The 27934-nt window shown below is 38.6% G+C and overlaps 1 protein-coding gene across 4 annotated transcripts in view; it reads left to right on the forward strand.

Annotated features, from left to right (window-relative positions):
- The first annotated feature begins 305 nt into the window (after nt 1-305).
- CCSER2 (coiled-coil serine rich protein 2) overlaps nt 306-27934 on the forward strand; it is a 201959-nt gene continuing 174330 nt past the window's right edge. For all 4 annotated transcript variants that reach the window (XM_053663911.1, XM_053663912.1, XM_053663913.1 and 1 more), the window contains exon 1: nt 306-512. The gene's annotated coding sequence lies outside the window, so the exon portion shown is untranslated. The remainder of the gene's footprint in view (nt 513-27934) is intronic.

Consider the following 27934-nt stretch of genomic DNA (forward strand, 5'->3'; position numbering starts at 1 on the left):
TTACTCCCCACGGCTGGTTAGAGGTGGGGTCAGCTTCTGAGCTACGGTCGTGGTTTGGGCAGAGCAAAGACCTGAGCCAGGTGGCAGAGAAACAAAGTGTGGAAAAGAGTGGGCGAATTGGGGGCGAAGCCTTGGAAAAGCTGGGGAGAGGGCAGGGGCGGGGCCAGATGTGGGCGGAGGCTCGAGTCACGCGACAGAGGCGCGGAGTCTCCGCCAGTGGGGTTCGCGCATGCGCACGGACGTCCCGGGGGCCGGGCTGCGCGCGCGCGCTCCCGCTTTAGGCTCGGGAGGGCGGAGTCCCAGCAGGGGCCGGCAGTGGGCGGGGGTGCGCTGGCTTTGGAGTCAGACACTCCTTCTGGCCACTGGCATTATGTTGGCTGCTGCGGATCGGGCCCCAAGGCTGGCGAGGATGTGACAGGGGGTCCTTCCCCTTACCTGCGGTGCTGGGGCCCGTAGGTCGCTGGGCGAACCGCAGGTGGGCCGCGGACGTGTGGGAAGAACGCGACCGCACGGTAAGAGCCAGGGTCGGGGCGGGACGTGGGGAGCGTCTGCGACTGATTGGGCAGGGGGCGCGGTCGGGGTGTTCAGGCCCAGGTGCCTGAGATGAGGTGCCCTTCCGCCTCCTGCCCTCTGGGGTGACCCTCTGGAGTCCCCAGCGGGCTTTCTGTGGCGAGACAGGGGTGACCACGAGAGGTAGACGTCCCCCGCCCCCAGCCCCGCGGGCCGTGACAGGAGCGCCTGGGGCCTCGGCCTGTGGGGCTGCCGCCTTTCCCTCGGGAGAAAGCAGGGCGAGGCTGAGATGCCCAGTGATTTCAGAGTCAGGATGCTGTGAGGTTTGATAGGGGGAAGTGGGGTGCCCCAATGACTGCTTTTTTTTGGCGGGGGAGGGTGGTTATTACTGGGCCACAACAAAGACACACCCTAAACACATCCTGAGATGAAACTTTGGCAAACTACGCCGCTTCCATAGATCCAGGTGCTTCTTATGTCTTCTTCTTAGACATCTGCGGTTTTTATAGTACATATATATTATGCATACCTACTTTTTTTTTGTCAAAGTAAAAGGAAGAATGACTTCTTTAAGGCAGTCGTTGGCAGCTAAGCTTGAGTTTGAATTTCAATAATTGCAAATTCATCTTTGTATGCTACCCAGCCAATTAGGCTTGCTGTTCCAAGACTAGGCCTTAGCACTGTGGTAATTACTGGTGCAGGGGGCAGTCTTTAGTGGTCCCAGATTGGCATATGCATATTTCACTCCCATTGGTGAAGTATATTGAGTTTTAGGCTTCCCCAAATAGCCTTTTGAAGGAATTTTCTTCTTTTTTCCTGAGCACTAAAATATAATGAACCTATTAATTTTGCCATTAAAAAATCTCTTAGGCTAGTTTAAAGAAATTAGTGATGATAGCTCTTCTTTAACCAAAGGAATTTAAAATATCCTCCTCTTGCAAAAGATAGGCACAAAACATGTCTTATCAGAAATCAAAATGTGGTAAGGATTTAAACATTTATTGATGTTTTTCCTGGAGTCAGTCTTCTCAGATGTTATTACTGTGCGCCTCTCTTAATTTATTATGTAGATCTTTAGAATTTTCTTATTTGGTTGTTTTCTTTAGTGTTCTCAACAAAATTGACTTCAAATAATCCTTAAATTAAAAAAGAAACACGATCTTGAATCTTTTACTTGTAATTTTACTTGTGCATTGTATTAATATGCGATAGTAAGAAACTGCTGGAAGCCATCCTGAGAGCATGAACTCTCCATTTAAATAAACACAGTTTATTCTGTCTTTCTGCATCCAGACCTTCATTTTTTTGTTTGTTTCCTTGACTCAAATCCTTTGACTGTAGGTGGAAGATAGGAGTTTAGTTCCACGTTTAAAAGTCCATTAGTGACTCTCCATAAGTGGTATTTGATAAAAGTCCAAGTCCTTCACAGTTGTGGTACTAGCGTATGTTTTTAATTTCACTTTCTACCACATTGCCTGCCTTCTTCATACAAAGACTACATAGAAGTTTCTGAAAATGACATCTTTCCTTGTGGTTTTACACTGTACTCTGTTGAGAATTCTTCTTTACCTAGTAAACAACTTGCCTTTCAAGACCTAATCAAAATATCATCTCTGAATCTTGTCCAGACACCCTATCCCACTTGTCTTGACTGATCCAATAGTATATTGTACATTATACAGTAAGCATTTGTCAGTTAGTAGTTAATGATTTGCTTGTTTGTCTCCACCAGACTTTTGGGCTTCTTAAGGAAAGCGACCTTTGCACATACTGTTGTGTGTGTGAGTGGCACAGGTGCTCAAAATCTATTTATTGAATGCATTTTTGAGGATTGCTTTCAGTCTTGACCATAACTTTAAGATAGGCAATATGTGTTAGTTACTTCTCTCAATACCAGAAAATTTAGAAAAGATGAATGCACAAACAAGGTACTTTTAAATTTTCAAGAATGAAGTCAAAATTATTGTTCCTAGTTAGGAAGGAAACCCCAGTTATGACAGAAGAAACCAGTGTGTTGTGTAACACAAGAACAAAAGGGTATGGTCAGTAAGGATTACTACTTCTTTGATTTTAGGACATTGAGGCAAAGTAGTTTACCCAAGATCATGTCACTATATAGAAAGAAACAGGCCTAGCTGGGACACAGTCCAGGCGTTTGACCATCTGTGTATTTTACCTTTGCCCCCAGTTTCCTAATTCTAAGTCTTAATAATTGTTTTATAATCTGAGTAGGGAATTTTGCGTGGGCAGTTTTAATTCTATTAAATTAGTAGAATATTGAACTTGAAAGAATTAATAGATTATTTGGCTCATCTTTAACAATTTTACCCATTAAACAACTAAAACCCGAAAGGGCCAGTTACTTGAGGTTAGAATCACCTGTATCTCACATGTCCTGACCTCATGAACATGAGCATGAGTATGCTTGTGTAGTTTTCATTACTCTGTGGTGCTTTTGGGAGAAAATGAGAAAGTTTTCAGAGGCAGAGCAAATCAGCTTACAAGTTTTTCCTCTTTGAATGCTTAGCCTTTTAGTGGCTAAGAAACATGATAATTCATTTGGGGATATAGGAGAAATTTAAGCTTTACTATTCCATTTGGTCTGATAGTTTTTAACCTCAGTGCTTGAGGCCCTCTTTCCAAATGCCCCACAGCAAATGGCTTCTGCTCACCATATGTAGATCATGCATACAGTTAGGTTTTGGTGGTAAAATGAGATTTTAAAATAACAAAGTTCCAGCTGGCTAATAGCATGGCTAAAATTACATTTATGGCTGCTTTGTATGTGAGAAGAGCCTATCTGATTACTCTGTGATAGGTTTTTTTGGGGAAAAATTGTGATTTTCTAAAAAGTCAATTTTAAAATATATACTTACTGTGGTGGGCCTGATCAATTCCAACAGGGCTTTTATTTTACAAACAACTTAATAATCAAAGAAATAAGAAAAAATCAGACTTTTAATTTTTTCTTATTTATTTTTCACCTTATGATTTTATACTATAATCTGAGCATAAATGTAATGCTTAATAATTGCTTTCATAGTTAATGTTTTCTTTTTACTAAAGTTTTTGTACATTTAAATTATATTATGAGTTGAGTTTCTTATTTTTAAAAATTGGACATCTAAGTTGTCTCTCATTAACTGCAAGTAATGTAGTTAATACATAGCTGTCCTTCCTTTTGCTTCTTTCCTTTAGGCTAAAGTTTTAGGAGAGGGATTACAAGATCAGAGGGTATGAAGGTTTTTGTCACTTTTGAAAAATATTGCCAGACTGGTTTCTGAAAGGTTGTATTGATTTGTACTGCCTCCTGCAGTTTGGTTGACAGTTTTATCATGCTTTTATAGGCTTTTGCTTTTTAAAAATGAGTATAAGGATACCTGCTGTCTAACATATTGTCTACAGTAGAAAAGCAAATGCAGTATTTTCCTAGTTTTATTTTCCCCATTGTTGGAATTGTTTGTGCTTTGTGCATATGTTTGCTAGGATCTTCTTACTAATTTCCATTAGTACTTAATATCAGAAATACATTAATCCCTTGAAATATGTTTCTGATTTGTTTTGTTTTTGTTGTGTTTATTGTTGTAGACTGTAGTTTTCAAAATTGTTAAAATCGTTGACTTAAACAAAATTTTGTAATTTCATCTTTTGATTGTGAGGTCTGTATAGACTGACTGACTGTCCATCATCTGATGCACACTTATTTTTGTAAGTGTCTAGAATTTGCTTTGTTATATTTATATATCTTAGGAAATTATATATGCAGTTGAGACTGAATTTAATTCATGTGGATTTTATACTGTAGAGAATCACATTCTTAAATATCTAACTGACTTTCCATTGGTAAGATACGGTTTTTCTTCCTGAATTTGAATAGGAAATCAAACAATACTAACATAGTTATTTTTTAAATAAATGGGTACTTGTTTTTTTAATAAATTATAATGAAGTTAGACAAACCAAAATTTTCATAAAAGCAGTATTTTCGTTAATTGAAGTTTTTGTTGGTTCAGGATTAACCAGAAGGCCATTTATGATTTAACTCTTACTATTAATCATTCTAAAATACATGAAAGTAAGACCTTGATTATTTGCTTCCTTTGGGAAGTAAAACATTCTAGATAGACGAGAAATCCCAGGGTAATAGTTAATATTGATTGAGTGCTCAGTACTGTGCTGGTGTTTGGCTTGGGCCTTCTTATTTTTGATAACAACCCCGAGAGGGAGGTTCTTTTCGTGTCCCCATTTTGCAAATGGGAAAACTTAGGAAGAGTGATGCTCCAAAGGTAACAGCTGGTAAGCAGTGAAATTGGAACTTTGTCTTCCTACTTTTAAAAGGCTCTATTTGAAAAAATATATATTATATAAGCTTATTTTTTTGTGCTAAGGATTTGAACTTTTTCTGTTAGGCATAGGAATGATAACAGATGTTTCAAAGCAAGGGGATGATGTGGTATGTTATGTCTTTTAGGGAGATGGCTGGTGCAACAGTGTGGAAATATATTAAATTGCGTTTCTGATAGAAAGTGGTTCTAATAAGTCATATGAGAAATCAAGTCTGAACTGCAAGGTAGTTTTGGAGATCAGGGGATGTGATGGAAAGATGTGGTACTTAGTAACTGACTTTCAAGAGAGTGGGAAGCTGAAGTGTTGATTTGGAAAATATCAAATAGGGTAATGACAAATAAATATGTGCTCACAGCCCTTTATTTTGTTTCTTTCATAGCATTGACTGGTGTACTGTACCCAAGCTAGTGACTCGTCTACCTCCAGCACAGGATTGTGCGCTTGTCAAGGATGGGACTGAGTAGAAGGTGTGAGCTCATACAGGATGAGCTAATACAAGAAGAGGGCAAGAGACTGAACTGCCTGTGGGAATTACTAGATCAGCAGAATGAGAGAGTGGATGGAGGAAGAGGAGCTGTAGAAAGTGAAGGCTGTCAGGGAGGTGGTAGGGGAGAGCCATTAGTGTCAGATCCGGAGAGTAGTGCTAAGGAGGAGGAAGTGTTAGCAAAGAAGTAAACATAGAAAACCACCTTGGCTGCAAATTCTGGTTGGTGTGCCCCAGGTATGTTGGTGGCCAATGGTTGTATAGAGCTAAATTGTCTTTTCCTTTGTTACACACTCAGCACCACCCCCTCCACACACACACCCCATGCCTTTCTCCCTTTCTCAGTGTATACTGTTGTTTCCTGCTTCTTTTAGCTTCTTACATCTGCTTGGACAGGTACCGACTGGTGCTGGGAATTGACTCAGCCTAATGAGAGCACCCAATCAGAACCCTTCTTTCTTTTTTAACTGAATTGATCAAACAGAGTATGTTAGGTGTAATCTGAGTTTTCAGCTCTTCTCTGCTGAGTCAATTGCTTTTGAATCGACTCATTGGAAAGGCAGAGGATTTTTAAAGGCTGGGTCTGTGAGAGCTGAGTATTTTTTTTTACCATTTTACTTTTGCATGTTGATGAATAGATTAGTTTAAATATAGTTGGATCATCTTTGAGGATTGTTGATTTTAACAATGCCACAGGCCCATTATTGCAAATAACTAAGAATTTCTGTTCTCTGAAGATTTTCTGGTCTCTATAGACTCTTTGGACAGGTCTGTAGTTACCTAAGGTATGGGGGCCTGTTTTAAATTTCTTTGATCATTTCCTAACTTAATTCGTATGTCTGCTTTTCAAAAACATGTTCCTTAGAAAAGGAATTTGTGCTTGATTTCTTCTGCTACCATTTACCTGACAGCATCCTTACCCTTCCCTCTGCCTTCTCCTGCCCAGTTTTCATCTGCCCACTTTCTGTACCTGCTTAGTACAATGGGAAGAAAAAAGAAAAACAAGACAAATCATGGGTAATTACTCCTCTCATCCCTTTCCATGATTCACCACCCTCCTTTCCCAGCTGTCCAGTTTGGCCTGGCCTCCTGACCCATGGCTTCAGTTCCATACGTGAGAATGAAATGCTGGCTTTCTCAGGGTTTTGGTCCTTCTGTGATCACTGTTTTGGTGTCTGATATTGAAAAGTCCAGGTGACATGTCTTAGTAGATGCTTTCTATTTCTTGGCAATCTACTTGTCTTTAAAATGCAAATAGTCCAGGTCCTGTTTTTTTAAAAACTCATTCTCCGTTTTCCTCTTCCTCTGTCTCTCCCTCTCTACCCTCACCTTCTCCCCGTCCCCCTTTCAGTCCCTTTCCCTCTGCCCCCCACATCCCTGCCCCCATACCAAGATATCACAGTCTTTGATGCCTGAGCTCATAGTGAATACACTGGGGACAGTGAAGATAGGCAGACACCAAAGGTACTTTGAATTGTTGTTGTCATCTTATTAATGATATTTGATTGCAGCCTGAGTGCTTTGGAGAAATTTGAGAGCATACTGTGACCATTATGTCTTGGCAGCCAGTGCTAGGGTTGGGAGTTAAAATTTTCTCTGAAGATCATAGCTTAGAAAAGCAGGAAATATTCATAACAGCTATTTAAGTGTATAGAATGGGTCTGATGATATTTTGATCTGAGTTGGTAGGCCAGCTTACAGGGAACATCTAGATGGAATTTTTTTTTAATGTATTTAAAATTTTTAAGGTTTTATTTTCTTTATTTTTAGAGAAAGGGGAAGGTAGAGAGAAAGAAAGGGAGAGAAACATCATTGTGTGGTTGCCTCTCATGTGGCCCTCACTGAGAACCTGGTCCACAGCCCAGGTGTGTGTCCTGACTGGGAATCAAACAGGTGACCCTTTGATTCACAGCCCCCATTCAGACAGGCGACCCTTTGAATCACAGCCCCCCTTTGATTCAAATGGCCACCCATTCAGTCCACTGAACTACACCATCCAGGGCTAGATGGTATTTCTTTATAGAAAGTGTGGAGTCATGGATGGCCATTTTTCCCCTTATTCTTATTTTTATTTTTAAGTTTTTCAAGTTTATTTTCTTCATTTTAGGGTAGTTTGGACTTGTCAGCCCTTATTTATTATTGACTTCAGCTAGAGTTGACAACTTTGCCATTGTTGTGGCCACTCTTGCAATAAACTTCTTTCCAGGACATGTTATACACTGTAAATGCCCTCATCACAGACTTTGATTTTTTTTTTAATTTATTGATCTTTAGAGGGGAAGGGAAGGAGAGAGCGAGAGAAACATCAATGTATGGTTGCCTTTCATGCGTCCCCTGCTGGGAATTGGCCTGCAGGGAACTGGCCTGCAACCCAGGAAAGTCATCACAGACTTTGAGACCAGATACTGAATGGAGTTTCCTCATTCATGTCATCTGTCCATTCAAGAAATATCTGCTGAGTGCTTGCTAGTAATAGTGCAGTGAGGAAAACACATTTTCTGCCCTGTGACACTTACATTCTAATGCCAGCATATAAGAAATAAACAAGTATATATGTAATATGTCTGCAATTATAGGGCTGTGGAGAAAAACAAAGCAGAATAAGGTGGAAATAGCATGTGTTGGGGAACTATTGTTTTATATAAGGCAGTTAGAGAAGGCTGTAGTGATGAATGGTATTACAACAGATATGTAGAAGAAGTGATATTTTGATCTAATCTGAGCAGATTTTAGGGGAGAGAACATTTGAGGAAGATGGAACAAGAATGCAAATGTCTTGTGGTTGAAGCATGCTTGTCCCATTTGAGGAGTAGCAAGTAGCTCAGGGGAGGCATTGAGGGGAATGATTGGTGGTGGATGAGGTGGTGGGGGGGCATGAGGGGATGGGATACATGATAAATCAAATACGGCCTTGTTGGCCAGTGAGACTTTGACTTTTATTCTGAATATGGGAAGCCATGGAAAGGTTTTGACTTCTTTTAAATAGACCTCTCAACTGCTCTTTAGAGAATGTTAGAGGGAGGGCATAAGGAGATCCTTCAGCAGGCTCCAGCAATAATCCTGGATGGGAGACAATGGTGATTTTAGGTAGGGATTGGGAGAAGTACTCACCTTCTGTATACACTTTGATGGCAGAGCCCATAGATTCTGATGGTAGGTTGGATATGGGCTATGGATTTTTGCCTGAACAACTGAAATAATGGAGCTGCCATTTACTGAGATGTGGAAGCTGCAGGATAAGCAGGTTTTTAGGTGGAAGTAATGAGTTCAGTTTTGAACATGTTAAATTAGCAGTCCAAGTACAGACACTGTCTGGACACCTTGGTATACATGAGTCTGCAGTTCAGACAGAGGATTGGGCTGGAGATAATAAATTTTTAGTCATTGGCATAGAGATGTGAGAACTGATTAAAATAATCTAGGGCAGGGGCGTCAAACTTATTTCCATGGGGGGAGGGAGGCCTCATCAGCCTCTCGATTGCCTTCAAAGGGCCAAATATAATTTCAACTCCTTAACAGTTAAGGAGTAGTTACATTTATACAGTCCTAAAATTATTTCAGCCCTTTGAAGGCAACCACAAGGCTGATGTGGCCCCTGGCGAAATAAGTTTGACACCCCTGACCTAGGGAGTGAATGTGGCTGGAGATCCTAAGATTTTGCCTTGGAATCCTAGAATGTTTACGGAGAGAGAAAGAAAGAGGGATAGAGGGACAGAGAGAGGGGCAAGTTAGAGCAAGAGCTAGCAGAGGAGACTAACATGCATCCCAGTGAGGAGCGAGAATTAACAGTGAATGGTGCCACTGAAGTCAAGTGAAACATTTTATTTTATTTTATTTTTTAAAAATTTATTTATCTTTAGAGGGGAAGGGAAGGAGAGAGGGAGAGAAACATCAATGTATGGTTGCCTTTTGTGCTCCCCCTGCTGGGAACTGGCCTGCAGGGAACCTGCCTGCAATCCAGGCATGTGCCCTGACTGGGAATCGAACCGCGATTGTCTGGTTCGCAGGCCTGCGCTCAATCCACTGAGCTACACCAGCCAGGTCAAGTGAAACATTTTAGAATGAAGGAGTGAGTGATCAGCTGTGTCAGATGCTGGGAGGTCATGGACTAAGATGTGGCTGTTAGATTTAACCATATGAAAATCACTGGTAACCCTAATAGGTTGTGGTGGAGTGGTGGAGGTGAAACTTGATTGGGGTGGGTTTACCAGAGAACTTCAAGGGAGGAATTGGAGGCAGCCAATCCTTTCAAGGAGTTTGCTGTAAATTGAAGCTGAGATTAGTAAGGTGATAGTTGGAGGGGATGTAGAGCCAAGGATTTTTTTTAGATGGGTGCCTTTTTAGTATATTTGTATAACTAGAGAATACTTACAGCTGATTGAATAATCCAAGAGAGAAAAAAGTTATAGGAACCATATTTTTGAAAAATAAATGAAATTAATTATATCCTAATCTGTGTACCCAAGGTCTATTATTATCATACATATATCCTTAAATATTAACCTATTTTTTTTTCAAATGAAGAGAGTGGCTGCCTGGGAGAGGTGTTAAAGAACATCCCCCCCCTTCAATTTGGTGAATTTTTATCAGTTCAAAACTAGTTTTTATATGTGGGTAACTTTTTGATTTTGTAAATTATTAGTAAATGGGTTACTGTTCCCCCCCCAACCTATTTTTGTCTGGTAACTTTTACCTGTTTATCATTCTCAGCCATTTTGTACAGTGCTTGCCCAGTGGTAGATTCTAAATTTTGATTTGGTAATCTCTATCTATTATGGTAATTTTACTATTGTTACCTTTTTAAGAAAGAAAAATATATTTAAATTTTTTAAAATAAAGTATAAATGAAACATTTTTAAGGAGAAAATTTGATGGCCACTCTTTTTCCTTTTTGTAATGTACCTGACCACACTTGTACTGTAATTGCTTCTGATTATTGAATTGCTATCTGAGATGAGTTCAGAAAATTAAGTTGAAAGCCCATATTACAGTTACAGCACTTTATGTGCCACTTTCTGTGGTTCACTTATGTTTGAATAAGTAATTGTCAATATTTAGTACTGGAATATCATTGCAGTAGCTTTAAAAAAAAATCCTTACCTGAGGATATGTTTTTTGATTAAAGAGAGAGAGAAAGAGAAACACCGATTGGTTGCCTCCAGTAGGCATCAAATCTGCAACGTGGGTATGTGCTTTGACTGGGGATCGAACCCTCAACCTTTTAGGAACGACACTCCAAACAACTAAGCCACCCTGCCAGGGCTCATTGCAGTAGGTTCTTAATCTTCTTTGCTGGTCTTCCTCCTGATTTTCTTCCCTTAGCCACGGACCCATGCTACTACCGACTTTGGACTTCTAAAACACAGATCTGATCAGGTTCTGTTGTTGCTTAAAAATCTTCTGTGGCTTCCTGTTTATGGAAGTTAGTTTGCCCTCTTTTTTTCATCTTGCCCACCTCCCTGTATTTGCTTTCTGGCTTTAGGGGATCTGGAGTGTTCCCAGGGGGTTCTAATGCATATCTGATGTTTCTTACCACAGGGCTTACGGGGTAGTGGTCACATTCTTTTACCAGTGTACAGAAAGTCCTCTGTGAGCTGTGGCCCTCATCTTCTGTCCTGGTTCCATGAAGATGAGAAACTCTTCGACATCTCAGTGTTTTTGCACATACTATTCCTTTTTATCCAGAATACCATTCAACTTCTTAGCTGTCTTGTTAAATCACTTCTTCTTTTTAAAAACTCAGTATAGGTGTTTCCTTTTCTAGGAAAGTTTTTAGGCATGTTTTTTTAATCAATGACTCTTCTACCTATTCTCCATTATATTCTCTGTTACTTGTGTTCCTATAATATTTTGTGTTTATTTCATTGTAGTAATTGCTGTATTTTACTCTATTTGCTTTTCTGTCTAGCCCCCCTTGTCCCAACACAAACTTATAATCAGTCACCTTTTCTTTGAATGAATGATGGCATAAAGCAAATTATTATTCAACATAGACCTAGTTTTGATTTACCCATTTGGTTGGGTTTTTACATCAATTTAATTTTTAAAAATTACACAAATGAGCAATTAATATAGCATGTTTAAGACAGAGTCAGATCCCAAAGTGTCTTAAGAAATTAACATTTTATTAAGTGTTTGCTCTTATAAGCAAATAATAAGATTTGTTGGTTTTATTGTACATATATATTGCAAATCTATTTTTATCTAAATGTCTGAATTTTTTAGTCTGTGGTGTAATTTTTTTCTCTTTAGCATTTCTTATTCGATGTTGACCTTAGACACCCTCCACTCTAAACATATCTTAAATTAATTTCTTAAAGTCAATCTTAACTTCTCCATTAGTGTTTTCTCTGTGTTGTTATTTAAAATATTTAGGCTTCTCTGCAGTATCTTTAAGTGTCACTTCTGTATCTTATCATTATTGAGTTCTGTTGTAATTCCACAGGCGGCGTTCCTGATTTGTTAGTACTAATGATGGAGGCTGATAAAGAGAGGGTCCCAGTCCCCAAATGATTATGATACAATGTAGTGAGTGTAGGGATGTAGTGGTAGGGGAAAATATGGGGCACGCTAGGAGTGGAGATTATCTCTTTCATGCATTCATGCATCCCCTAATTCGTACTTGGTTCTTGCCAGCCTCTTTTAGGTCCTCATTATTATGTTCAGATAATTGTAGGACTGTTAAATAGCTTGCCCCACCTAAACTCTTTGTCATTCTGGTTCATCATGGATTCTGGTCACCAGAGTAGTTGTCTGGGGGCGGGGGATGGCAGGGGGGGAAGCTACCTATCTTTCTTACTCCTTCCCACAGAATAAAGTCCAAAAAAGAGTAAAATCTGGAATACAAAGTCTTTGGCCTAGACTTTCATCTTCAGCTACGTGAACCTTCCATTCCAGCAAAAGTCTTCTACGCACTGTTGTAAACACTTAAACTTTACCTTTTTGCCTTGTTTGTTTGAGCCGTACCCCCTCCCAGCAGTATTTTTACTCGTTTCCTCTACTTACTTAAATCGTATTTCTCCTCGGACATAGTTCCTAATTGTTACATCCCTTGTGAAGTTGTTTTACATGGTCATGCCCATGTTTTTAATGCCTTCTTTTCCTTTGTGTTTATGACATCACTCCTATTTCTTTCTTTTTTTTTTTACCTCTTCATTTTCAACTGTCTTTACTGACTCCTATCCCTTAAAGTTCATGTTACCCGAGGTTTCAAGCTGACCTCTTTTTTTCCCTTCATTCTGCCATGTGTTCTTATCTACTTTCTGTGTTTATTTCCTTAGCCCATTTTTCTGCTAAGCACTTCTAGTCCTTAGGTTTGCTAGTTAGAATGCCCATCTGATTGTCTAGTAGAAACCGTGAAACTTAGAGAGAGCATCAAAAATTAAAAACATGGTTTTCTTCAGAAAATGTGTTCATCTCACTTTCATATCTTGATTAATGATGATGCCAGTCATTCAGTTGCATTATAAACCCGAGGATCATCTTGACTACGGTTCCATGTCCCTTAGTGTTTCCTCTCCATTCCCTTCGCTGTTTCCTTGAACCAGGCTCTGAAATCCTGAGTAGACTGTTGCAAAAAGCCTCTTCAAGGCAAGTCTTCTGCCTGGTCCTGTGTTTTCTATAGGAAATGGCATGTTGGTTATATTATATGTAGGAATGCCAAAGGCAGAATAGTTTTGGGTCTGCTACCCTAGAATATTGTTTGAACTATAGACTAGTGCATGCGTATCCATTAAAGGTCAATTATCTAAATATTTTTATTAGATGACATGGTCAGGAAATAATTTATGCTTTTATGAGGAATTTGCTTAAGGATTAAGAATATGATTGATAAGGATTAGAGGGAAAAAGTGAAAAAAGATATATGGAAAATGAAGTCAGGCTGGGGATAAGTGCCAGAAATGATCTTATAGGACCTTTTCTTAACAAGCTAGAAAAGAAATTAAAGTTTGGAGGTACTATAGTACTTGGTGTCGAAATACCAGTTAAGAGCAGTTAACTAGAGAAAGATATTGAGACTGAATAGACAAAAATGAGAGCTTTAGTATTGGGAATTGTAAGCTAATATATTTAAGGAATACTTTGAAGAGTTGCTATTAACTTTCAGTTAATACCCAGCAGAGACTCCTGATTTCGGTATTGTATGTTCCTGGAAGGTACTGGCTTGATGTGATAATACTACAGATGTGGTAACATAATCACTGTATCTTTACATCATCTAATATGTTTCATAACCACAAGTTGTTTAGTATAGAATCATTCTTTTCTGAACCCACAGATAGTTATAGAAATACTCTTAGTTTCTTGAAATTTTTTTGGGGGATGGTTTGCAAAGAGTAGATTTTAGAATTTGTCTTGCTTGTAACATTTTAAAAAGTCCAAATTTGCACATGAAAGTCCTTTAAAACTTGAGCCTCTTATATTCTACATGAATTAACACATTTTAAAATAATTGAGGTTTACCGATTGTGACTATTTTGTAAAAGTATTAAATGTATTTATTTACATTAGCTTTTGCTGTGTTATTGGTCTTTATTCACTTTAAGATGAATTTTGGGTCTGTGAGGCTGGCCCCAGATTCCCACTTGTAACTTACCTTGAAAGATGTATTCAAACTTTCTCTATTACAATATTTTGAAGTTGAAAGTGGAGTGTGTATCATTTTGGCTTATATTGCCTTGCCTAGGAACTCCCCTGTAGAGGAGGTGAAAAAGAAAGGAAAAAGTTTCAGAGAAAGTTCCCAAGGTGAACCAAGGTGGGTGAGTGGCATTTTGAGCTAAAGGAATAGCATGTGCTCTGATAAGGAGTCTTGAAAGATCAGAGTGTAATTATGGATGGAAGGCAGGGTTTGTTGGGTAGGGGTGGGAGAGTACTTTCCAAGGAATACCAGAGCCAGATTTGGAAAGCCTTTGTAATTTTAGCTGCACTCACTTTCTATCTGTCTATGGGTAGACTGTGATTTTTTTATAAGTTTCAGTTTTTTTAAATCTGCAATAAGAATAGTAAGTATATCTACATTGTAGCATTGTTGTGAGATTTAAATGATACAATCTAGGTAGCTGACACACAAGTGCTCAATAGGTGTCAGCTGCCATTGTTAGTACTGTTTTATGGCTTTTGTCATTTGGTAAGCCACTGAAAGATTTTAAATCGGAGTGATATAATCAGATTTATAACTTTGAATATTAACTCAGAATATTAACTCAGGGAAAAGTGTAAAGGATCCATTGAAGGGGAAGAATGTGAAGGTATGAACTTTAGGACACATGCTGGAATTGTGACTATAGATGGTGAGATTCTAGATTGAGAAATGAGGTAGCGTTGGAGAGAACAGGGTGAATTTGAGAATTATTAAAAATTGACCTGTGCATTGTATTTCATGAGATGGGAAGAAGTTAAGGGAGCTAGGAAAATAGACTGCAAGAATGTAGACAGAATACCCAGTTGAGTAGGACACTTGTACATTGTATTCTATTCATAACAAGAGAGGGCTGAAGAGGGTGATTAGAGGCACTATTAGTGAGGATCTAACAGCTGAGCTGTGTTGCCTACCGTTCCCCAGATGGGGCTGCAGCATTTGGGTAACTCCAGATGAGTCTAGAGCAGTAACTTTGGGAGCACAAAGTGATAATGTGCCAGCTATTAGGAAGCTCTTACCATTGCAGGTAAGAGACAATCATAAACCACAGGTAGACTTGCACTGATCAGTACCAGGCACGAAACAGAGGAAAAGATAGTTCCTAAGGGACAGAAGGACAACACTGTTATATTATATTTGGGTTTGAATCTCTGGGTTCTGCTCTTTCCAGTGCTAAAAGAGGGATTGGGTCCTACTATGGACTCACCTAAATTTTGTTAATTTTATAAGTTCTGAAATATTTTTAAAGCATTTGGTATTTGACATTTGATAGTGGAACCTTTTGAAATGTTACCATACAGTCATTTAGGGCAAAGATGCATTTCTACTTGATAGTTTTGTTTTTGGAGTACTTTATGTATATTCTCATTTAATCACATTCTTTTTGGAAAGTTTAACTGTAACATTGAAAGACCCTCTTATAGTAAAATGATTACTTTTTTATGTTCTTAATATTTTTTAATTTTAAACTTTAAATTTTTTATTGTTGTTCAAGTAGTTGTCTCCATTTTCGTCCCACCACACCCCCCTCGCCCCACCCATGCCCACCTTCCACCCTCTGGCTTTGTCCATGGGTCCTTTATACATGTTTCTTGATGGCTCTTCCCCTATTATTCCTTTTCTCCCTCCTCTTTGGTTACTGTGAGTTTGTTCTTTATTTCAATGTCTCTGCTTGTATTATGCTTGCTTGTTTGTTTTGTTGATTATTTTCCACTTATAGGTGAGATCATAAGGTATTTGTCTTTCACCAACTGGCTTATTACTTCACTTAACATAATGCTCTCCAGATCCATCCAAGCTGTTGCAAAGGGTAGGAGCTTCTTTGTTCTTTCTGCTGCATAGAATTCCATTGTATAAATGTATCACAGTTTTTTGATCCATTCATTTACTGATGGGCACCTAGGTTGCTTCCAACTCTTGGATATTGTAAATTGTGCTGCTATGAACATTGTGGTGCATAGGTTCTTTGAAATTGATGTTTTGGGGTTCTTAGGATATAATCCTAGCAGTGGAATTGCTGGGTCAAAAGGCAGGTCGATTTTTATTTTTCTGAGAAAATTCCATACTGTTTTCCATAATGGTTGTACCAGTGTGCAATCCCACCAACAGTGAACTAAGGTCCCCTTTTCCCCACAACCTCTCCAACACTTGTTGTTTCTTGATTTGTTTATGATGGCCATTCTGACTGGTGTGAAGTAGTATCTCATTGTGGCTGTAATTTTCATCTCTCTGATGGCTAGTGATGCTGGATGTCTTTCATATGTCTCTGGGCCTCTATCTGTCCTCCTTAGAGAAGTGTCTGTTCAGGTCCTTTGCCCATTTTTTAATTGGGTTGTTTGTCTTCCTGAGTGGACTTATGGGAGTTCTTTATATATTTTAGAGATCAAACCTTTGTCCAAGGTATTATTTGCAAATATATTTTCCCATACAGTTCGTTGCCTTTTTGTTTTGCTGCTGTTTTCTTTAGCCATGCAGAAGCTTTTTATTTTTATTTTTATTAAATATATTTTATTGATTATGCCATTACAGTTGTTCTATTCCCCCCTTCATTCCCCTCCACCCTGCACATCCCCTCCCGCACTATTCCCCCCCTTTAGTTTATGACCATGTCTCAAGTTCTTTAGATTCTATATTTCCCATACTATTCTTGCCTTACCCCCTATCTATTTTCTATCTACTGTCTATGCTACTTATTTTCTGTACCTTCTCCCCCCTTCTCCTTCTCCCACTCCCCTGTTGCTAACCCTCCATGTGATCTTCATTTCTATGGTTCTGCTCCTGATCCAGCTGTCCTCTTAGTTTGCTTTTGTTTTAGATGTGGTTCGTAATAACTGTGAGTTTGCTGTCCTTTCACTGTTCATCTTTTTTATCTTCTTTTTCTTAGATAAGTCCCTTTAACATTTCATATAATAAGGGCTTAGTGATGATAAACTCCTTGAATTTGATCTTATCTGAGAAGTACTTTATCTGCCTTTCCATTCTAAATGAAAGCTTTGCTGGATAGAGCAATCTTGGATGTAGGTCTTTGGATTTCATGACTTGGAATACTTCTTTCCAGCCCCTTCTTGCCTGTAAGGTCTCTTTTGAGAAATCAGCTGACAGTCTGATGGAAACTCCTTTGTAGGTGACTGTCCCCTTATCTCTTGCTGCTTCTAGGATTCTCTCCTTCATTTTAATCTTGGGTAATGTAATTATGATGTGACTTGGTGTGTTCCTCCTTGGGTCCACCTTCTTTGGGACTCTCTGAGCTTCCTGGATTTCCTGGAAATCCATTTCCTTTGCCATATTGGGGAAGTTCTTCTTTATTATTTGTTCAAATAAGTTTTCCACTCATGGCTGTTCCTCTTTCCCCTCTGGTACCCCTGTAATTCGGATGTTGGAATGTTTAAAGATGTCCTGAAGGTTCCTAAGCCTCTTGTCTCCTGGGATCTGCCCACAGTTGCCTGGGTGGTCTAAAGGATCTTTCCTGCCCAACCCCACTCTGCTGCTGGCTCCGCCCCTCTTACCAGTCTGGCAGAACGGTTTGTCGCGGTCGGACTTCCATATAGTTCAAAACTTAGAACTTTGTTGTCTTAAAACTTGGTTGTGTGAGGAGGCACAGTGTTTCCACCTACACTTCCATCTTGGCCGGAAATCTAAATGAGTCATTTTAATAACTGAGAAAGATCCTGTTATCTTGAGATGTTTTCTGAATTATCAGAGAGCTTATATTAGGTGTCAGTATAGGTCTAGCTCCATGTATATTACTGAATTCTGAATATCACTCGGTGTTTAGTTATCAGAGAAATTTGTTCCCTGATTTCACCAGGTTGGTTTATTTAAACATTTGTTGTTCAGTAATATTCGAGGTCAGTATTAAAATATGAGCTTTGTAACTTAATATATTGTTTTGTGTATTAAATATTGTTCTTTCAAAGCCTAAATATGATGTGAGCTGGGGGTATTGTAGATAGGCTTTGTGCAATGCTTACATCAAACTGAATACGGTTGCATCACATTGTGACTTGGTTGGTTACATTGTGTTGTAACCTGGCCATTTTGGTGGATACATAAATGATTAAATGTCTCACTTACATGAACTACAGAGTAATATGCAACAGCCACTTCTGCATCACCTGTAATCTTTGCGTCAGGGTGGTACTCATAGGTGATGAAGGCCAAGGATGCCTGTTGTTCATACTACTTTTTGATAGTGTTTTCACAAAGTATCCCTTGGCAAGTATCAAAATAACAGGGCCAGATTAGCTCCATGAGATTGCTCTGTTAAACTGAAAACAGTCATTTAAGATAAAAGCTATGATTAGGTACTATTATTTATCCATAATTTACATATGAAAAAACAGGCTTAATGATGACCAAGTAATTTGTCCTAGGCTGCACTTCTAGGAAGTAGTGATCCTAGATTTCTAATCTGGGCAACTCCACAACACTCTTAACCACTACCCTTTACCACTTTTCAACCCAGTTTTCCTCCTACTGGAACCTCTCAAGCCTTGGTTAGACCAGTTTATGGCTCATGGTACTGCTAATTTAAAAGCCCTTTATCATTTAAAGGGTATAAACTTCTAGATATAATACTTATTATAAGGGATTATGTGTAGAGAACCAGGCACTGGAGTTCTCTGAATAGAAGTTGGGGAAGAGTGGGGGAGAGAGAGGGAACATCAATGCTAAATTGAGTCGGACAGTGTAGAATAATCTATCGTATATAACATATCTCTTCCTCTTATGAAAACATCCTTATTTGGAATTTACTTTTTTAAAGGAAAAGTTATATATGGACTCTTTCAAACATAATAAGTAGAGAAAACAGTGTGGTGTATGGTGAGACCCCCGATATGTTACCGTTCAGCTTTTACCAGTTATTGTTGTTTCTATAACACCTTTTTTGAGTGGGGTGGGAGATGATATTTAATAGATTATTTCAAAGCAAATCCCAACATATAATTTTATGTTTAGACTTTAGCATTTGTAGTGCTAATATAATACAGACTTCTTGTTTAAGTATCAGCATTATAGTCGTCACTGCCAATAAAAATAGTGAACTCCTTCATATGATTCAATTCCCATTCTATGTTCAGTTTGCTGAATTGTCTCAAAAACAGTTCTTCATTACTGGGGCTTGATTAAATTAGGACCGATACAAGGTCCACACATTGCATTTGGTTAATGTGTCTCTTAAACTTAAAATATTTCCTTTTCATTTATTTGTTGAGAAAAGAAACTGAATCCTCCTCCTTACAGATTTTTCACATTCTAGATTTGACTGGTTATGCCCTTGTGTTGTTTTAACATGTTTTTATGTTCTTTTTCTTGTAAGCTGATAGATCTAGAGGCTTGGATGGATTCAGATTAAGTTTATTTTGGCAAGAATATTTAATAGATGGTACTGTGTATATTTCCTCATCTCATAATAAGGCCTTAAGACTGATTCAGGTGTCTTTTTCACCTAAGGGATTTAGCAGTCATTAGTGATTGCTACCTGGATCTATTAGTTCATTAGGGATTACTTACTAATTAATACCAGATACAACTGATTTTCTTATTTTGTGATTCCATTACTTTTCTGCATTTATTAGGATGATTATTCTATTGAGAAACCTTTATCATCAGTTATTTGATTATCTTGAAATACAGCAAAGGCAGGAGGGTTTGTGGCCCCTTCCCCAGCAGTTTAAGGCTGTGCATATAGGATAGAAGGATGCAGGGAAGCAGGTGGGACTGTCCTTGTCTCAGCACAGCATCTGATCACCTCCTTCATGCTTGTGCCATTGAGAGGGGGCTCTCATGTCTTTTCCCTAGCAACTAGGTTGAGGCCCATGGGGAAGAGCTTGCTATTCCAGACTAATATTATTACTCCACATTTGGCTTTTAAGCACACATGAAAATGTTAGCATGTTACTCCTTTTATGGTGGTTACCTCTTTCTCTTATGCTCTGCCAAAAGAAAAACTGGTAAAGTGTCTTGTTTCTCCTAGGAGGATCTTGGCTCTCTTTGGAATTTGTCTTGCTTACCTTAGTATATCACCTTTCTGATAGGCTCAAGAAAAATTAGGATTTTGAATATTATCTAGCGCTTGCAGATTGTTAGGTAGTAGTGAAATTCATTGCAGTGGTCCCCATCCAAAGTGGAAATGGAAGTCTTATCTTCTTATAAATGGAATGATGCTATTTGTACTTTTAAATATCTGGTTTCTTTTGTTTAAAGGATTTTATTAGATTTATCTATGTTGTTAGATGTAACAATAGTTAGCTTTTTTATTACTGTGTTGTATTTTATTATGTCAAAATTGCTATTAAAATTTATTTTTCTATGATACTGTACTTTCGATACATGTAACTTTTAACAAAATGTTTTATTTTGGGTTATTTACTGAGCGTCTGCCGTATACTGAACAAGCTTGGGGTTGGGTAATGTATACTGGTATAGTAAACCCCAGTTTGTGCCATTAGGGTGAGCTTACACCCTAATAATTGTCCATCCGTGTTCATTTTACCTGGTGACCTTCTCCCTGACACCCGACCCTGCAAACCCAGTCCTCACTGCCTGTTTAATTTAATTTAGAAATTTTGCTCCAGCAGGCCCTGAACAGACCAAAATGCAAGAGATTGTATGCTGTGATTGTTTTCAAGCACCTACTGTGTATAAAATGTATATGCTTAATTGTTATGCCTGTATACTATTTTAAAAGGCAATGTAAACTACTCAGATATTAGGCTTAATCATCATTCCAGCAGCTTGTTGCCTATCTTTACCCAGCCCCTACTCAGCACCTTAACGGCATATGCACACCCCACACATTCATTTGAGTTTTATCTGAACTAAATTCACATTCTAGATTTAACTGGTTATGTCCTTGTGTTGTAAAATTTGGAGGTAAGATTTGGAGGTAGTTTTGTGATTTGGCCAGGGGCACTTCTGTTTCCTCTTTATCTGCTAGTGTGCTCCTTGTTCCTTAAATTAAAATTCAGAAGGTAATAAAATAACACTGTGAATTTGCATTTAATAACATTGTTTAATGCTTCTAAACCACAAATTCATTTAGAGCCTGTCACAAGTTGCTTTGATCCCCATCTGCCCAAGTAAAAAAATTGTAGCTTAGAGGTCAGCTTGATTCAGTAATGAGTCTTTGCTGAGATTTGATGTGCTCTTGTTAAAACCATGAAGAATCTGTAATGAAGTTCAACTGTTAAACTTTAGCTTTCAGCTAAAGGTGTCATTTTTGCTTATTGCCATAATCAGGCCTTTGAATCAGCTTGTGCAACAGATGAAAGCCAGGAAAACCAGAGGAGGAGGGAACATGGGGGTAATGGTTGGGTGACACAAGTTGAAAAAAAAATTTTTTTAATTTAAAATTCAGATGTTACCTGAATGTGAAAGCAGGTTTCCAGAGGTGACTGGTTATAGGTATGTAGTCACCAGCATTGTTCAGTTAATTATTTGCTCTTGAACTCAGTGGTGAATTTATGCTCGTTGAAATCCCTAAAATACAAGCAATTCATACCTTCTGAAAAACTATTTGAATACTTAAAAAAAGGAATGTGAGTGGGTGGTTCCTCTGATGAGAAGGCAGTGGATACGAAAGGGGTTTGACAGAGTGCAAGCTCTGTTTCTCTGCAAAACTTCTCCTTTAATTAATACTTAGGTCCTTTGTAGTCCTTTCCCTTCTCGAACCTTAGCTATCCAGCCCCTCTGTCACTCTTGTTCCTAGTTATCAATAAGCCTCTCAGAATATTTCGTCCTTTTGTTAGGAAGGCAGTTTGCATGGACCCTGGAATCAGGTAGATTTGAACCTGAATCCTCTTCAGTACTATTTAGGAACTTGTGACTTTGGACAAGAATTTTAGCCTTTCTGAACCTTGGTTAATCTATTTAAAATGGGATAAAATGTACCACCTTATATTGCTAAGAAAATTAAACAAGAATAGAGTGGTAAGCACTTACACAGTGATGTTTGCTACTTCTTTTCCCTTCTCATTCAATTGTGAATCTTTTTAAAAGCAAAAAACTTTGATTTATTAGTTCTTTAAAAAGGAATTTATAAGTAGTTTTGAAAATTTTTTCAAATGTGAAATCCAGTATTGTAAATCTGCTGTACTTCTAAAAATTATTCTTAAAGAAATTAGCTCTGAAAATCTCAGACCTCTTTCTAAGCTCTGTACCAGCAGTCACTATTGAAGTGTTTTAGAGATTATGTCATTAGATTTTATAGCCAACATGTAGTTTTTCAGATTATTATAACTCCATTTTTTTTGTTGAACAAGTTTATTTATTTTTAATTAAATTTACTTTAGTAACATTGGTTAATATTATATAAATTTCAAATATACAACTATATAACTTTGTATGTCTATATTGTGTGTTACCACCAAAAATCTAGTTTCCTTCCATAACCATATATTTGATCCCATTTACCTAATGTGCCCACTCCCATCCTCCTTTCCCTCTGTTACCCACCATTCTGTTGTCTGAATCTATAAGTTTGTTTTTGTTTTGTTTGTTACTTTTTTGTTTTATATTCTACATATGAGTGAAGTCATAGTTTTTGCCTTTTTCCATTTGACTTATTTCACTTAGCATAATACCTTCAGGATCCATCCATCTTGTCACAAAATACTATATTTCATCTTTTTTATGACTGAGTAGTATTCCATGTGGTACAAATACCACATCATCTTTTCTGTTCATTCATGAGGCTTATCAGGTGAAGTACAGATGAAGATAGCATAGCTACCGAAATGAGCTAGACTCACAATGTCTTACTTTATTTCAAAGTTGCAAATTAATGTGGGAGAAAGTTTCATGAATATTTAGAAACAGAAGGTAGGTCATCAACAAATGAAGTGACATAATTTATGACATAAGCATATATGGAAACTTTGGAATTGAACCCTCAGATTAGTTTAGACTTTATTTTTAACTAGGGTAACTTTTCTTAAAATAATGTTTTTATTTTTCAATTACAGTTGATGTACAATATTATATTAGCTTCTGATGTACAATGCAGAGATTAGACACTTATGTAGCTTACAAAGTGATCACCCCGGTAAATCTTGTACCCATTTGACACCATACACAGTGTTACAGTATTTTTGACTGTCTTCCCTATGCTGTACTTTATTTACACCACTGTGACTCTTCAGTAACTACCAGTTGTACGTACTCCTTAACCCCTTCACCTTTTTCACCCATATCCCTAATCCCCCTTCCATCTGGCAACTGTCAAAATATTCTCTGATTCTGCGTGTGTGTTTCTGTTATGCCTGTTATTTTGTTTTCTAGATTACACATATGAGTGCAATCGTGTGGCATTTGTCTTTCTCTATTTGACTTATTTCACTCAGCAAAATGCCCTGTAGGTCCATCCATGTTGTTGAAGATGGCAAAATTTCATTCTCTATATGGCTGAGTCATGTTCCATTTTGTATATGTACCACTTCTGTATTTATTTATCTGTTGATGGACACTTAGGTTGCTTTTGTATCTTGACAGTTGTGAATAATGCAGCAGTAAACATGTTTATATATGTTTTTTTCAATTTAGGGTTTGGGGTTTCTGTGGCTATATACCCAAAGAGAGTAGCTGGGTCCTTCTTTTTCTCTTGTGATAGCCTTTGTTTTAAAGTTTATTTTGCCTGCTAAAGTATTGCTACCTCAGCATTTTAAAAATTCCGTTTTCCTGGAATATCTTTTGCCATCCCTTTATTTTCTAATCTGTGTGTGTCTTTCAATCTGAAGTGAATCTCTTGTAGATAGCACATATAAGGGTCTTGTGTTGTTATCCATCTAGCCACTCTATTTCTTTTGGAGCATTTAATCCATTTGCATTTAAAGTAGTTGTTGACAGATATGTATAATTGCCATTTTATTACTCATATTTTTTTAATCTTTTCTTTCTTCTTCAAGAAGACTGTTTAACATTTCTTGTAATACTGGTTTGGTGGAGATGAACTCCTTTAGATTTTTTTTTTTGTCTGCAAAGTTCTTTATCTGTTATTCAATGATAGCTTTGCTGGATAGAGTAATTTTGGCTGTAGGTCCTTGCATTTCATCACTTTGAATCATTGCATGCCAATCTTTCTGGCCAGCAAAGTTTCTGTCGAGAAATCAGGTGACAGTCTTATAGAAACTCCTATGTAGGCAATTAACTGCTTTTCTCTTGCTGCTTTTAAGATTCTCTATTAGTCTTTAACCTTTGGCATTTTAATTGTGATGTATCTAAATGTGGACCTCTTTGGGTTCATCTTGTTTGGGACTTAGCAGTTCCTGAACTATTTCCTTCATCAGGTTAGGGAAGTTTTCTGTCACTATTTTTTCAAACAGGTTTTCAGTTTGCTCTCTTGCATCTCCTTCTGGCACCCCCATGATGTGAATGTTGATATGTTTGAAATTGTCCCAGAGACTCCTTAAACTATCCTCATTTTGGGGGGGGGGGATTCTTTGGTTTATGTGTACAGTTTGATCCACTATTTCCTGCTTCCTTATCTTTCAAATTGTTGATTCAGTCCTCTGCTTTCTCTGGTGTTGATTTCCCGTAATTTATTCTTTATTTTAGTTATTGTATTCTTCATTTCTGACAGGTTCTTTTTATGTTTTCTGTATCTTTGTTGAAGTTCTCACTAGGTTTATCTAGTCTTTACCTAAGTTCATTGAGCATCCTCAGAAGCAGTGTTTTTGAATTCTCCATCTAGTAGATTGCTTGTCTTCATTTTGTTTGGTTCTTTTTCTGGAGTATTGTTGTTTTTTCATGTGGGACATGTTTCTTTGTCTCCTCATTTTGGCTGCCTTCCTATGTTTGTTTCTATGTATTAGGTAGAACTGCTACATTTCCTGGTCTTGGTAGGGTAGCATTATGTAGTTGGGGTCCTCTAGGGCCCACTGGCACAGCCTCCCCAGTCATCCGGCTGTTGGTGTGTCAGTGGGAAAGATTTACCCCCGAGCCTATTGACTGTGAGGACTGACTCGACCACAATAGAGGATCTGCTGTGCAGGGGTCCCAGCTCAGTAGCAGGACTCGCTTCAGCAGGGCTCTGGTTTCACTGAGTCCACACCTTGAGTGTGTTGCTTATGGAGGTGGTTGGGTGGTGCTTTGGTGTGGACTGAATCTGCGTATTGGGCAGGCTGTCTCAGGACCTGATGGGAGGTGCAGCCCTGAGTCAGCCACTGCCTGTGCCCTGCCTGAGGCTACCTGGCATCAGCTACAAAGTGATCTGTAGAGGGTCGCTAATTTGCTGGACTTGGAAGTGCTGTGGAGAGGCCAAGCTGTGAACTAAGATTAGTTGCCACTAGTGCTGGTCCCCGGCCACTTAGCAAGATATATAGGACAGGAGGCCAGATGCTGGTTATTTAGGGTTTGTGAACTTTTGAGAGATTTTTAGAAAACTGGAAGCATTAGCCAAGACTGGCTGTTTGTATGGAAATCCACTTGTGGGAGGAACCACAAGTTAGGTGGGGCCAGGGTCTCAGGGACTCTCCAGGGCAGGGCAAACAGTGTTAGCCAGGTTGATAGAGCCTCTCATATGGTGCCTTTCTGCCTGGCTCTGCTGGGGAAGAGCTCAGCAAATGAAGAGTGTCCTCTCCCAGCACTTCTGTCTGGGAGAAAGCTGCCCTTCTAGCTGTTGCCCTGAGGCCCAGACATTCCAGTTTCTCCATGTATGTCCCAGGGGCCTTGTGAGCTGCTGTCCCAGTGCTGGAGCTCAGTGCAAGTGAGTCTAAGTACGTCTGTGCATGGTCCTTAAAGGGACTCCCTTAAAGGGACTCCAGAAGCTCTCTTTGTTACTCAGCCACAATTCCTGGTGGTTTTCACAGCCAGAAGTTATGGGGATTTTTCTTCCCGACCCTGGAACCCTAGGCTGGGTGGTCTAGTGTGGGACTAGGTTCCCTTAATCCTTAGTGGGGACTTCCACAGCTGAGATATTTCTCCCAATTTTTAATATTAAGAATTTTTTAGGATTTTATTTTATTTTTTAGGGAGAGTAGAAGGGAGAGAGAAATAGAGGGAGAAAAACATTGGTTGCCTCTCACACATGCTCCAATCTGGGGCTAGGCCTGCAGCCCAGGCATGTGCCCTGACCGGGAATTGAACCAGTGATCTTTCACTTTGCAAGATGATGCTCAGTCAACTGAGCCATGTTGGTCAGGGTTTCTCCAGGTTTTTAGCTGCCACACGTGAGTGTGGGACCAGTGGGTTCCACATCTCTACCCCTCCTACCATCTTGATATGTTTTCTTTGTATCCTTAGTTATAATACTTCTGTTCAGCTAGATTTCAGGTGGAATGTTAATTGTTGTGTAGTTTAGTTGTAATTTTGATGTGGTTGTGGGAGTATATGAGTATCACATTTACCTACTCCACCATCTTCACCTAACTTAGACTTAAGACCATAGTCCAAGATGATTGCTATTTATGTTGCAATTATTTGTGCATTTAGAAATCAATGAATATTCTTTTTTTAAAATATTTTATTTATTTATTTTTAGAGAGAGGGGAAGGGAAGGAGAAAGAGTGGGAGAGAAACATCAATGTGTGGTTGCCTCTCTTGAGTCCCCTGCTGGGAACTGGCCTGCAACCCAGGCATGTGCCCTGCCTGGGAATCGAACCGCGATACTCTGGTTCGCAGGCCCGCGCTCAGTCCACTGAGCTACGCCAGCCAGGAGAAATCAATGAATATTCTTGATATGAAATAGTACATTCAGGCTCTAATCTTTTTATGTTTTCCAAGTGATAGCATCCCAGATACTTTGGAATAACGATGTTTTTTTTTCCTTTTGGGCTGATCTTGTGACTCTAAGCTATTAATCCTTTAGATGTTTTTAGGAGATAGCATAAATTATCCTCATTTTAGATAGAGAATAGAGGCAGAGAGAAGTAAAAGAATAGAATGTTTAGTTCTCAGTGTACTTGAGACAGTCAGGGAAAAGTCCTTTCTCTCTTACAGACTGACTCACTAGAGAACAGGATCCTTAATCTTAGTTATTTGCAAAATGACCCTTATATCTAATATCATTTCCAGTTTCCTTATGATTGTCCTGAAAGTGTTTTGTTCTTGTGGGAGTGTGTTTTGTGGTAAAGACCATTATCAAAAATGGAGATGGCAATCATCTGGCATGGATATTGCCACTGTTCTCTTTTCTGTTCATGGCAGATATTGCTGTTTGGTTGTGGTGCTTTATAATAGAGTCTACATTTGACTTCAGAATCTTTTTCTACATATTGCTCAAGTCAGCTACTGCCAGTTAATCACAGGCATGCAAAGCAAAGTTATTCTTCAGTCTTTACTCACTATTTATTAAATTCATTTGTACTAGGAAATTATGAATTTACTTAAAAATTGAGGATCTATCAAATTTTTTGTCCTATAGCAGACCCCAGTTATGTGGGGCTCAGTTTATGCTTTCAACAGGTTTACTTTCTTATGGGTTAAGTAGGCATGCATACAACTGTAATACAGACTTAGCCGTATTGTTGGTATAAAGGGAATAGAAAAGTAAGCAAGATTAAATCTCACTGGAAAGGTTTGTGGATGTAGGGATTTTGGACCTTGAGGGTAGGACCTTCAGGTGGTCTTTACAACTTTAGCAAAAGCATAAATGGAAGAAAATATAGGATGGATTTTGGGGAATGACAAGCAATGCATTTTGGCTTGAATGCACAATACTGCAAAGGTAGAGTTTAGAACCAGAGAGAAGCTTGATCTCAGTATAACAGATTTTGAGTTTTATTCAATATTTTGTTGTTCCTGGGCCACATATAGCTTTTAATCATTAGAATGATATGATCAGATCTGTGCCTTAAGAGAATAATTGTTGACAGTTTGAGTAGAACAGTGTTTTTTTAAAATATATTTTATTGATATGCTATTATAGTTGTCCCATCCCCCCTTATTCCCCTCTGCCCTGCGTACCTCCTCCCACCCACATCCCCCTTCTTTAGCTCATGCCCATGGGTCATACATAT

Source organism: Artibeus jamaicensis, unplaced genomic scaffold, assembly GCF_021234435.1.
Source record: "Artibeus jamaicensis isolate MK-2021 breed Jamaican fruit bat unplaced genomic scaffold, CSHL_Jam_final contig_332, whole genome shotgun sequence".
Classification (NCBI taxonomy): domain Eukaryota; kingdom Metazoa; phylum Chordata; class Mammalia; order Chiroptera; family Phyllostomidae; genus Artibeus; species Artibeus jamaicensis.